Below are 13,960 nucleotides of genomic sequence, written 5' to 3'. Positions count from 1 at the left end.
GATGAACCTTCCTCTCCTGGGGCTTGACGTTCCCCTGTCCGATCAAATACTCCAGGGACTCCACCTCCTCGAACGCTAGTTTGCATTTCTTGGGGTTTGCTGTCAACCCGGCTTGCCTGAGAGCGTCCAGCACCGCCTGGAGGCGTGTCAGGTGCTCTTCCCAACCTTGGCTGTGGATGATGATATCATCCAAATAGGCCGCTGTGTACTGCTGGTGGGGTCGAAGTACATTGTCCATCTGGTGCTGGAATGTGGGTGGGGCTCCGTGGAGACCGAACGGGAGCACCCGGTGCTGATATAGTCTGCCTGGTGTCGAAAACGCCATCTTCTCCCGGGAGGAGGCTGTCAACAATACCTGCCAATATCCTTTGGTCAGGTCAAGGGTGCTGATGTACAGGGCCTTTCCCAATCGGTCGATGAGTTCGTCCACCCTCAGCATGGGGTAGGCGTCGAACAAGCTGATGTCGTTCACACCCCGGAAATCATTACAGAAGTGCAGGCTACTGCCCGGTTTGGGCACCAACACGATGGGGCTGCACCATGCACTGTGGGACTCATCAACGACCCCCATCCTCAGCATAGCCTCCACTTCCTGCTTCACGGCCTTCCTTCGGGCCTCCGGAATCCGATATGGCCGTTTTCGTACTGTTTCCCCGGGCCGGGTACGGATGTGGTGTTCAATGAGGATTGTGCAGCCCGGCTTTTCGGAGAACACCGCCGTGTTCCGATGGACGAGCTCCCTGAGCGCTTGCTTCTGGGCTAGGTTGAGGTCCTCATTGCTCGGGACCACCACTGGTAACGTTGGCGTTCTGGGTCCATAACACGGCCAAGGCTGTCCTCTCGTGCCACTTCTTCAACAGGTTCACGTGGTAAATCTGTTGGGGTTTCCGTCTCCCTGGCTGCCGTACGCGGTAATTGACGGGTCCCAGCTTCTCTATCACCTCATATGGTCCGTGCCATGTTGCCAGGCACTTACTTTCGGCCGTGGGGATTAATACCAACACCCTGTTTCCCACCTGGAATTCTCGGGGATGGGTTCCCCGATTGTAGACCTGGGTTTGGGCGCATTGGGCCTTCTCCATATGTTCCCTTACCACTGGCCATATGGCTGTCATCCGCTCCCCCATCACCTCCACGTGCTCTACCACGCTGCGTAAGGGGGTTGTGGTTGAGCTTCCCACACCGCCTTGGCGAGGTCCAGTAGGCCGCGTGGCCTCCTCCTGTAGAGGAGTTCGAAAGGGGAAAACCCAGTGGAGGACTGGGGTACTTCTCGGATTGAGAACATTAGGTGGGGTAGTATCTGGTCCCAGTTCTTCCCATCCTGCTCGAGGACCTTCCGCAGCATTTGTTTGAGCTTTTTTTTTAACCGCTCGACGAGCCGATCTGTCTGCGGGTGAAAGACGGAGGTCCGGATCTGCTTGATCTGCAGGAGAGCACACAAATCTTTCATTAGGCGGGACATAAACTCAGTACCTTGGTCTGTCAGGATCTCATTCGGGGGGGCGGAGCTAGCATGTTGGAATGAACGGCGGTGTGTGAGAGGCTCCTGCAACTTTTTTGCGAAATAATCTAACTTAACCTACTTTATGATACTTTTTACAACAAACGTTTCTTTCTATTACAACATTGTAACTTCCTGTGTAAAAATGCCGAGTAATAAGCGACCAAAGGACAATAAATCCACATCGGAGGCCTACTCCACACCAAACAACGAGACAGACATGGCGAAAGGCACAGGCAAAAACGTGACACTTAAAGAACTTACCCGGGCTTTGGGAGAACTACGTGTTGCTTTAGCTGAGGATCTTAAGGCTAATATTGCTGAACTGGACACCAAAATCGAGGGCACCATTCGAACGGTTGCTTCGCAGGGCCAGAGTATTGTGGACCTTGAGAAAGCTTCTGAATTCAACGCTGGTAGGATCGACGAGTTAGAGAAGCTATGCTCGTCACTGCAGGATAGTGTGCAGAGGCTTTCTGTGAAAGTGGTCGACCTGGAGGGCCGTTCCAGACGTAATAACCGTTGTTATTGCATTGTTGGTCTGGCAGAGGGGGTAGAGGCGGGCTCTCGCCCCACCGACTTCTTCGCCAAGCTATTGAAGGATGCAATGGGATCGGATGTTTTGGCTTTGGACCCCCAGCTGGACCGTGCACATCGCGCCCTTGTCCCAGTGCCTGGACCGGGCCAACGTCCTCGCCCAGTAATCATCTGTTGTCACAGTTTCAAGACCAAGGATCTTATCCTGCGCGAGGCCCGAATGAGGGGCAACCTGTTACATAAAGGGCACCCCTTCCGTGTCTATGATGATTATGCGCCGGATGTGGCAAAGCACCGCGGCGGCTACAGAAATGTCATGACCAAACTCTACAAACTCCATCTTCGCCCAGCCTTGCTCTTCCCTGCAAGACTAAGAATTACCTCGCCTTCCGGTGAGAAGATTTGGCTCTCGGTTTTGGACGCAGAGAAGTTTATCCGGGAACATACGCCAATCCCCCGTACAGGTTAGAGTGCCTTGTCATTGTGTGTTAGGGTCTGCTCATGGAATCGAATCCATACTATACCATAACGGGTGAAACCATATTGAACGGTCTCAACAAGGGCTACCGAACATGTAAGATGCTGTGGAGGGCGGTCTGGGCTCTCAGTTAAAGTCACTTTCATTCTGGCTGTGCTCAGAGCGATGCCTATTTGGGATGCCTTCCAGGTTTGATCATTGACACTTTCGGATGAATATACTTATATTCCCCCATTTTTTGTTTTGTTTCGTTATTTTTTTTCAATTATTACATTTATTTTTATTACAATACCATTTATTTTTTGCTTGCAGGGGACTGGGGGTGATGGTTGGGAAGGGGCAGACACAGACACCTGGATAGCAAGTTGATGTTTTGTGCCGTTCTGCCTTTGTTTTAGCCGAGGGCCGCTCTCCCGATTAGATCCCCACCAGCCCTCTGTAGTGTCTGTGTAGGTGTGCGTACATATAATTATTATTTGTACTTTATAATTATTTTCTCTTAGCATTTTACTATTAAGTATGTGTATATTTTAAATTAGTGTAGATTATTACTCTGGGGCATGAATGTTTGTGTATGTATGTGTATGTATGTGTATAGATGCATATGTATATATGAATGGGTGTGTGTGTGTGTATATGTATATGTATATTTTTAAATATATACTTTTATATGTATTTTTTGGGGATGTGTGTGTGTGTGTATGTATGTGTGTATGTACGTATGTATGTATGTATGTACGTATGTATGTATGTGTGTGTATGTATGTGTATATATATATATATATATATATATATGTATATGTGTATATATATATATATATATATATATATATGTATATGTGTATATATATATATATATATATATATATATATATATATATGTATATGTGTATATATATATATATATATATATATATATATATATATATACACATACTCATATATATATAGATATAACCTTTTTATTTATTTATTTTCTGACTGGGGGGTACGTTTAATTTAGAAAAATTCTTGTTTCCAATCTAACCCACAATATGTAAATGTACTGCTGTCTATGTCGGTTGCTGATGGTTCATGTTTAGACCGGCATTGCTTAGCAATATAATCTTGTGATGCTATATCTTGCTTACCTCAGGGATTGACCCAAGATGATGCTTAAGTGCGCAATATGTTTAAGTTGCAACTTATTCTTTTTAGGTTTATTAGATGCTAATTGAACACTTTATTCGCGGGAGCCTCCTCAGTTCATATGTTAGTAGAAGTTCTAGGATAGTGAGAGGTGAACGTATAGTTGGGATTTTATTTTCGTTTTACCCCTTGTTCGAGGTTGCATTGTTCTTTTTTAGTATCGGCCAGACAATGTGTTTATTATTTTTATTAAAAAAAAAAATTCTCTCCTATTTGTGTATGTCTGTTAAAGGTGGGTTGATCAGGGGGGTAAATAGTGGGGAAAGTAGGGGAACAGGGTGGGAAGTAAAGGTGCTTGCAGGGGGGGAGGGGCTGGCTGGATACTGCTCGGGTGTAGCTGCTACATATGCTGATCGTGATGGTTTGGTGCGCTTTCTTACCTTTTTATTGAGTTACATGTTATGCAGGCCACCATAGGAACTACAAATGAGAGGGGGGCGGGGCTCACATTCACTTCCTGGAATGTCAAGGGTTTAAACGAACCAATTAAGAGAGGCAAGGTCCTAGCCCACTTGAAAGCACTCTCGTCTGATATTATATTTTTCCAAGAAACGCATCTGAAAAATAATTCTCATAGCAGACTTAAATGTAGGTGGGTGGGGCAAGTGTATCAATCTAACTTCTCTGCCAAAACGAGAGGCACAGCGATTCTGGTACGGAAAGGAATTCCCTTTCTACATACTACCACTATTGTGGATAAAGAGGGTCGTTATGTGATCGTAATAGGAGAGATCCACTCTACTTCTGTAACTCTACTAAATATCTATGGGCCAAACATTGGTAACTCCTCTTTTTTCAAAAGAGTCCTTGCCCTGATTCCAGATATCTCCCATACTAACCTGATCATTGGAGGGGACCTTAATTGTGTGCTAGACCAATATTTGAACAGATCCTCTACCAGGCGAACCCCCACCTCCTATTCAAGTGAATTCTTGAATACCTACATAAAGAATTCTAACTTATTTGATATATGGAGGATCACTAACCCTACGGGTAGGGAATACTCCTTTTACTCTCATGTTCACAATGTTTATACTCGAATTGACTACTTTTTGGTTGATGCTAAACTACTCCCCTATACCTGTAATGTGAAGTATCATGATATTATAATCTCGGACAACAGTCCACTCACCTTCTCCCTGAGATTGGGTGACATCGTACCAAACGAGAGGGTCTGGAGGTTAACTCCTCAGCTCCTCACAGAACCAACATTCTGTGAACATCTTAAAGACCAAATTACATTTTTCTTTGATACCAACGACAACACAGAGACTTCCCCAGCATTACTGTGGGAAACACTTATTATTATTGGGCCGCTAACCTCCGCGCTGTTACGTTTTTGCTGGATGACGCACGTCCGTCACCCAGCTGGCTTAGTATGGAGCGGGAGGAGTGACACCCCTTCTCTATTGGTGCTGTGATTTTGCCGCCTGTCAATCTGGAGAGATCACTTTATCGTAACAATCCTATTATACATAGCACAGTCCGAATCTGGAAGCAAATTAAAACCCACTTTGAGCTTAGATCAATGTCATCCATGCTCCCTGTTGCCAGGAACCCCTCCTTTGCCCCCTCTAACCTTGATAACACCTTTGAGCAATGGGGAGAGTTGGGGATAAGTACCATAGGGGATTTATATATAGAAGGGACCTTTGCTTCCTTTGAGTTGCTGAGGGAAACTTATAATCTTCCCAGAAGTAACTTTTTCAGATACCTACAAATCAGAGACTATGTTAGGAAACACCTCCCAACATTTGGGAACGCTAAGCCTTCCATGTTTGACGGATGCATAAAAACATCCCCCACCTCAGACAAACTGATATCTCGTTTATATGATGCTTTTCAATCGGTTAGCACACCTTCTACAGATGCCATTAAGGCAAAATGGGAGGAAGAACTAGGGACTGACATTTCGGTGGCAGACTGGGAAGGTAGCTTGGAGTATATCCACACCTGCTCCATTAACTCCAGACATCGTCTCATACAATTCAAGGTATTACACAGATTACACTATTCCAAAACCAAACTGCATAGGATATTTCCTGATACATCCCCTATGTGTGATAAATGTCAGGCTGCACAGGGTACACTACTCCACTGCTTTGCCCTATGCTCTAGCTTGTATGGTTACTGGTGTGGAATTTTTAGGATCCTCTCGGAAGTTCTGGAGACTTCAATTGACCCAGACTGATAATCCTGGGAGTGTCTGATTCCCTAAACGGATTTGTCACGTTCCTGACCTGTTTTCTCTTGTTTTGTATGTGTTTATTGGTCAGGGCGTGAGTTTTGGGTGGGCAGTCTATGTTTTCTATTTCTATGTTGGGATTTTGGTGTTCGGCCTGATATGATTCTCAATCAGAGACAGGTGTCTATCGTTGTCCCTGATTGAGAATCATACTAAGGCAGCCTGGGTTTCACTTGTGTTTTGCGGGTGTTTGTTCCTGTGGAGGTTTTGTTGCCACACAGGACGGTTTCGTCACGTTGGTTGTTTTTGTATTTTGAATTGTTTTGTTGACTTTCATTAAAAGAATGAACACTAACCACTCTGCGTTTTGGTCCACACCTTCTGTCAGGGAGGACAGCCGTAACAGAAACACCCACCACAAACGGACCAAGCGGAGTGGAGAAGGCCAGCGACAGCAGCAAAGACAGACAGAGGAATGGACATGGGAAGACGTCTTGAACGGCAAGGGTTGCTACACATGGGAGGAGATCCTGGCTGGAAAGGATCGCCTCCCATGGGAACAGCTGGAGGCAGCGAGGAGAGCAGAGGCAATCGGAGAGAGGAACCGGAGGTATGAGGGTACGCGGCTAGCACGGAAGCCCGAGAGGCTCACCCAAAAATTTCTTGGGGGGGAGCTAAAGGGGAGTGTGGCGAAGCCGGGTTGGCTACCTGAGCCAACTCCCCGGGCTTACCGTGGAGTGAGAGGGCGTTGTACTGGTCAGACACCATGCGGTAAAGCGCACGGTGTCCCCAGTACGCGTGCTTAGCCCAGTGCGGGCTATTCCACCTTGCCGCACTAGTAGGGCTAGGTTGGGCATCGAGCCGGGTGCCATGAAGCCGGCCCAACATATCTGGCCTCCAGTACGTCTCCTCGGGCCGGCGTACATGGCACCAGCCTTACAGATGGTGTCCCCGGTTCGCCAGCATAGCCCAGTGCGGGGTATTCCACCTCGCCGCAAGGGCAGGGCTACGGGGACCATTCAACCTGGTAAGGTTGGGGAGGCTCGGTGCTCAAGAGCGCGTGTCCTCCTTCACGGTCCGGTATATCCGGCGCCACCTTCCCACCCCAGCCCAGTACCATCAGTGCCGATACCACGCACCAGGCTTCCAGTGCGTTTCCAGAGCCCTGTTCCTCCTCCACGCACTCTCCCTGTGGTGCGTGTCTCCAGCCCAGTGCCTCCAGTTCCGGCACCACGCACCAGGCCTCCTGTGCGTCTCCAGAGCCCTGTACACACTGTTCCTTCTCCCCGCACTCGCCCTGAGGTGCGTGCCCTCAGCCCGGTACCACTAGTGCCGGCACCACGTACCAGGCCTATAGTGCGCCTCGAGAGTCCAGTGTGCCCTGGTCCTGCTCCCCGCACTAGCCTTGAGGTGCGTGTCTCCAGTCCGGTACCACCAGTTCTGGCACCACGCACCAGGCCTACTGTGCGCCTCAGCAGGTCAGAGTCGGCTGCCTGCCCAGCGCCGTCTGAGCTGCCTGCCTGCCCAGCGCCGTCTGAGCTGCCTGCCTGCCCAGCGCCGTCTGAGCCATCCATCTGCCCAGCGCCGTCTGAGCCATCCGTCTGCCCAGCGCCATCTGAGCCATCCGTCTGCCCAGCACCATCAGAGCCGCCCGTCTGTCCCGAGCCATCAGAGCCGCCCGTCTGTCTCGAGCCGTTAGAGCCGCCAGCCAGTCAGGAGCTGACAGAGCCGCCCGCCAGTAAGGAGCTCATAGAGCCGCCCGCCAGTCAGGAGCTGCCTGAGCTGCCCGCCAGTCATGAGCTGCCCGCCAGTCATGAGCTGCCCTCCAGTCATGAGCTGCCCGCCAGTCATGAGCTGCCCTCCAGTCATGAGCTACCTTCCAGTCATGAGCTGCCCTTCAGTCATGAGCTGCCATTAGTCCGGAGCTGCCCTTCAGTCCAGAGCTGCCTCTCTGTCCTGAGCTACCTCTCTGTCCTGAGCTACCTCTCTGTCCTAAGCTACCTCTCTGTCCTGAGCTGTCTCCTCAATGTAGTGGGGACCTTGGTGAGGATTCCTAGGCCAAGGTCGGGGGCGAGGGTGTCGCCACTCAAAGGACGCTAAGGAGGGGGACAAAGACAATGGTGGAGTGGTGGCCTCGTCCTGCGCCGGAGCCGCCACCACTGACAGATGCCCACCCAGACCCTCCCCTTGAGTTTTAGGGGTGCGTTCGGAGTCCGCACCTCAGGAGGGGGGTACTGTCACGTCCTGACCATAGTTCTTATGTGTTTTGCTTGTTTTAGTGTTGGTCAGGACGTGAGCTGGGTGGGCATTCTATGTTGTGTGTCTAGTTTGTCTGTTTCTGTGTTCAGCCTAATATGGTTCTCAATCAGAGGCAGCTGTCAATCGTTGTCCCTGATTGAGAATCATATATAGGTGGCTTGTTTTGTGTTGGGATTTTGTGGGTGGTTGTTTCCTGTGTCAGTGTTTGTGCCACACGGGACTGTGACGGTTGGTTTGTTTGTTGTTTTGTATTTTGTCTAGTTTTCATGTTATTAAATCATGGAAACTTACCACGCTGTACATTGGTCCTCCGATCCTTCTCGCCTCTCCTCGTCCGATGAGGAGGACGACTTAGACTGCCGTTACACTTTTTGGTAAGTTTGGTGGGTGGGTTGAATATAATTTATATGACATACATGCCTTTTTGTTAACTAGTAAATAGTAGCCTCCAGCAAAATGTGTTTAAATCATGTTTGCTAATTCGTTTTTACTACCATGTGGGTTTTAGCTTGCTTGAGCCTGCTAACTGAGGAGTGTTAATTCACCTGTTTCCATACATGTTTCATTTTAAAACATTTGTCTTACAAAGGAGTTGTTTAATATAACTGCTTAACCTCTAACGAGCCTCTACCCCGGATCCGGGAGCACCCCCCACCCCCCCCCACACTGATTAGCATCGCTAGCATAGCGTCACAATTAAATAGTAGCTTCTAAATATCATTAAATCACAAGTCCAAGACACCTAATGAAAGATACAGATCTTGTGAATAAAGCCACCATTTAAGATTTTTAAAATGCTTTACAGGGAAGACACAATATGTAAATCTATTAGCTAAACACATTAGCAAAATACACTATTTTTTTACTCCAACAGTTTTTTCCTGCGTCAGTAGCTATCACTAATTCGACTAAATAAAAATATATTTAGCCACTAACCAAGAAACAACTTCATAAGATGACAGTCTGATAACATATTTATGGTATAGCATAGTTGTTTTTTTTTAAATGTGCATTTTTCAGGTATAAATCACAGTTCTACATTGCAGCTGCAATCTGAAATAGTGCCGACGCAGCCAGAACAATTACAGAGACCAACGTCATATAACTAATTACTTATCTTAAAACATTTCAGAAAAAATACACAGCGTACAGATATTGAAAGCCCAACATCTGGTGAATCCAAACAATATTTCTGATTTATTAAATGTTTTATAGCGAAAACAAAATGTAGCGCTAAATTAGCATAGCCACGCCAGCCAGAACCAGCTGGGCGCCCACGACCAGTTCACATGCACGACAGATATATGAAATAACATCGTAAATTGGGTCTTAGTATTGCTGATCTTTCATCAGAATGTTGATCAAGGTGTCCTTAGTCCTGATGAGTCGTTCAATCCATTCATAATGGCAACTTTCCCTCTTCATTTAGCATATGTACTGGTCGACTGGCACGGATCTGTCCAAAGTAAAAAAAGTCACAGAACGGAACACGGCAAAACTCCCGAAAAAATTCAAATAATCTGATTAAACTATATTGAAAAAACATACATTACGATGATATGGTCACATGTATCAAACAAACTTCGAGACGGAGATAGTTTTCATCCGTAACGGCAGCAAAACAGTAGACAATCGCACCTCCAAATCGCGCGATTCAGAGAACCGGAAGTTGTCGGTCACGCCAAAGAAATAGGTCTTATTTCACGTCAGTACAAGATAAACAAAAAATTTCTCCTCTGACGTCCTCTTGACACCCAGAGGAAGACGAATGAAGTGTGTTTCGGGTCATAGGTGGCGTGACCATATATAGGCAGAGCGTTGAAGCGAGCATACACATCTTGCATTCTTCTTCTTGGTCAGGGAAAGTGCTGTCAAATGACTTCTGTTTCACTCAGAGTGTAACAGTCCTGACCTGTTTTATGTTGTTTTTTATGTGTTTATGGTCAGGGCATGTGTTTTGGGTGGGCAGTCTATGTTATCTGTTTCTATGTTGGTTTCGGTTTGCCTGGTATGGCTCTTGATTAGAGGCAGGTGGTTTGCATTTTCCTCTAATCAAGAGTCATATTTAGGTAGGGCATTTTCACTGCTGGTTTGTGGGTGATTGTCTCTTGTGATGTCTTCGTTTGTGTTCGATATATTCACTTTTGGAGCTGTTGGGCTGTTCGTATGTTTCGATGTCCGTTCCTGTTCGTGAGTTTACGTTTGTCTATGTAAGTTTATGTTCAGGTTCCGTTGTACGTCGTTTTGTTATTTTGTAAGTTTTGAAAGTGTTTGTTTTCGTGTCATCAGTTTTCGTTATTAATAAATAAAGATGGCATATTTCCCGGACTCCGCATTTTGGTCAGAAGATCCTTCTCTCCTCACCTCTTCCGAGGATGAGGAGAGCGACAGCTATGACACAGAGACAAAATTGAAACGGTTTTAGAAACTATAGATTGTTTTCTATCCAATGGTATTAATTATATGCATATAGTAAGAGCAAAAATTGAATAAGAGGCAGTTTAATCTGTAGAGAAAATTATGCTAATGCGAAAACAGCACCCCCTGTATTCTCAAGAAGTGGTTAACAATTTATCTGTACATGGAATTGTATTTATTTTTTTTACATTTTTTTTTCTAATCTTTACAGGAAAATGCCACGGGCACTATCTGATGTGTGGAAACATTTACCTGCAGCTAATGTAGAAAGAAAAGCTGTGTGCATTTGCAAATACTGTGCCAAATCATATGTGAAGAATGCAACAAAGATGCAGAATCATATGGCCAAGTGCATAAAGTTCCATCAGCGCTCACAACAAGCAACCTCTGACAAAAGTCCCTCTACTTCTATTCGAGGTGAAAATGATGAATCAGACACCTTATCATTAGCAACAGCTCATGGTCCTCCAGGAATCAGAAGTTTTTTTTTACTAAATGGAGGAACGTAGAGAGAAACGTCAGAGAAATGCTGATTAAATGAGGAACGTCAGAGAAATGCTGATTAATGTCTTGCTCGAGCTGTGTTCACTGGTTCATCTCTGATGCTCACAGGCAATGTGTATCGGAAGAGATTTCTGAATGTTCTTCGCCCAGCATAAAGTTCAGCAGAGTTCAAGTGAAAGGTCAAGCAAATCATAGAGAAAGCAGACTGTATTGCAATCATCTCTGATGGGTGGTCGAGTGTTCGTGGGCAAGGAGTAATTAACTACATCATCTTCACCCCTAAATCAGTATTCCACAAGAGCACAGACACAAGGGACAACAGACACACCGGTCTCTACATTGCAGATGAGCTGAAGGCAGTCAAAAATGACCTTGGACTACAGAAGGTATTTGCACTGGTGACAGACAATGCTGCGAACATGAAGGCTGCTTGGTCTAAAGTGGAGGAGTCCTTCCCTCACATCACACCCATTGGCTGTGCTGCTCATGCATTGAATCTGCTCCTCAAGAACATCATGGCACTGAAAACAATGGATACGCCCTACTAAAAAGCCAAGGAAATTGTTAGGTTGGGGTGGTGTTGTCATCATGTTTGACAGTCTCCTGGAGGAGAAGGAGTCTCTCCAAGAAATGGCCATATCACAGTCTGCCAATATGGACAGCCCCATCAAGAGGATCCTCCTGGATGATGTATTTTGGGAGAGAGTGGTAAGCAGCCTGACACTCCTGAAACCTATAGCAGTAGTCATTGCATGGATTGAGGGAGACAATGCCATGCTGTCTGATGTTCAGACTCTGCTTGCAGATGTAAGAGAAGAAATCCGTACTGCCCTGCTGATAAGGGAATTAATATGTTTAAGGTAATGATTAAAGAATTCCACCCTGAAACGTAACTATTAGTGATTAGTAGTTTATGTAGCATGTATAATGAATAATTAAAGTACTAAACATTAGTCCAATAAGGTTCGGTAGAGACAAGTGAGGGAGAGAAATGTGTGTGTGACTAAGAAAATACCGAGAACAATTAAATTGTGTATGACCTGACCTGGTTAGAACTCTGGGAAACTTACGACAGGACAGGGAGTCCTGTCAAGGTTCCTCTAATCTTGGGAGGAGGGAACTGCTAGTTTGGTAGTGATAAACAGTGGTGAGAACCATGGGGAAGGATACATCCCACCTACTGTTCGTGTGTATGTATGTGCGTAGGCTATCTACTGTTTGTGTGTAGGTATGTGCGTAAGTAGGGAGTATAAGATGACATGTTCTTTGTATTTTGCCTTTAGAACGTTCTCTGAATGTACTGTACGGAGTCTTTGCCAAATTATTATTAAACCCAGGGTCTTACAAACCTCGGGGATTGGTCAAAGCTTATTGATTGTTAGTTATTATCATTGGGATTGAAAATTCTCGTGAACCTGCCCACTTCACTGTTGCTCCAAGCAGAGGAAACTGCAGCTCTGAAATACATCAAAAAGCGTGAAGACTTCTTCCTGACTTTGTGGATCTGAGGCTCTTTCCCCAATTGCCTCCATCATCCTCTAAATCACACCAACATCAGCCACCTCAGAGCGCAACTGGTCCTTGTTTGGGAACACACACACCAAAGTACGCAACAGGCTGACCAATTAAAGGTTTGAAAAATTGGTGGCCATCCGGGCAAATTTGAGGCTTTTTGAGCCTGACAACGAGCCATCCTCAACAAGGTTGGAAAGTGACAGTGAAGATGAGGCCTCAGAGTCTGATGTTCAAGAGGTGGATATTGATGAGGTCCAGGGAGAAGACATGGAAGCCTGAGAGGAAGACAACCAAAGCTTTCGTTTCTAGACTATCATTTTACAGAAGTATTTTGAATTTTTTTTCCGGAGATGCGATGGATCATAGGGGGTCATTCAATATTCCCTTTCTTTTGTTGTTCAGTGAAATCATCCCAGGTGAAGAGTCAACTCATTTAATTAAAGTTCAATTCGTAACTAAATATATATATTTTTTTCTATTGGAAGGATTTAATTATTTGCAATTATGTCTCCATATGATTTGGTAAATATATCCAATGCAAAAAAACATCTACATTTAAATGGTATTAATATTAATTTGCATATATTTCCGTTAATTCACATATATTCCTGTTTATTCCCATGGAAAGTTTCCACCTCTGAATATTCCCCAAAATGTGCAACCCTATGCATGTCATAACAAGATGCCCAGTGCTTCAAGGCAAGCTTCCTCCATCCTCTCTCTCTCTCTCTCTCTCTTCACCTTCAACATTTCAGTTGCATTTCGCGCCCTACACTGACTTGCAGCACAGGGTGTTTGTCTTCCATTATGATGCTGTTACGGCAAGATAAAATTTGCTCTTAACAACTTTCCTATACAGATTAAATTGCTTATCCGCTCCACAGCAAGCTGCTCTATCTGCACTGATTGGTTAAGTAATTTAATGTAGAGCTAAATGTAAAAAAAATATATTTAAAAATGAACAAAAAGGAACAATACAAACCGGTACTTTTTGTTGTTCGAACCGGTAAATAACTTTATTTTGCTGGTCGGAACAGTAAAACTGAATAGGAAAAAAAAAGTATATTTCTGTTCAGAACTTAACGATTGGAAAATAATTTGCGTTCCAACCTGTGTGACATGGTTTCAATGCATTTTTTAGCTCCTCGCCACTTCCTGCCCTACTTCTCAGTATTGGTTTGACTATTTAAAGCCCCATTTATCTTTTCAGCCTATGTTAGAATGGAAACATCTTGAAGTGATCTATAGGGTTTATATTTGATAACATACACTGAACAAAAATATAAAACACAACATGTAAAGTGTTGGTCCCATGTTTCATGAGCTGAAATAAAAGATCCCAGAGATCTTCCATACGCACAAAAAGTGTATTTCT

The sequence above is a fragment of the Salvelinus fontinalis genome, chromosome 1 (genome assembly GCF_029448725.1).
Source record: "Salvelinus fontinalis isolate EN_2023a chromosome 1, ASM2944872v1, whole genome shotgun sequence".
Taxonomy (NCBI): Eukaryota; Metazoa; Chordata; class Actinopteri; order Salmoniformes; family Salmonidae; genus Salvelinus; species Salvelinus fontinalis.
Note: the sequence above shows the minus strand (reverse complement) of the source record.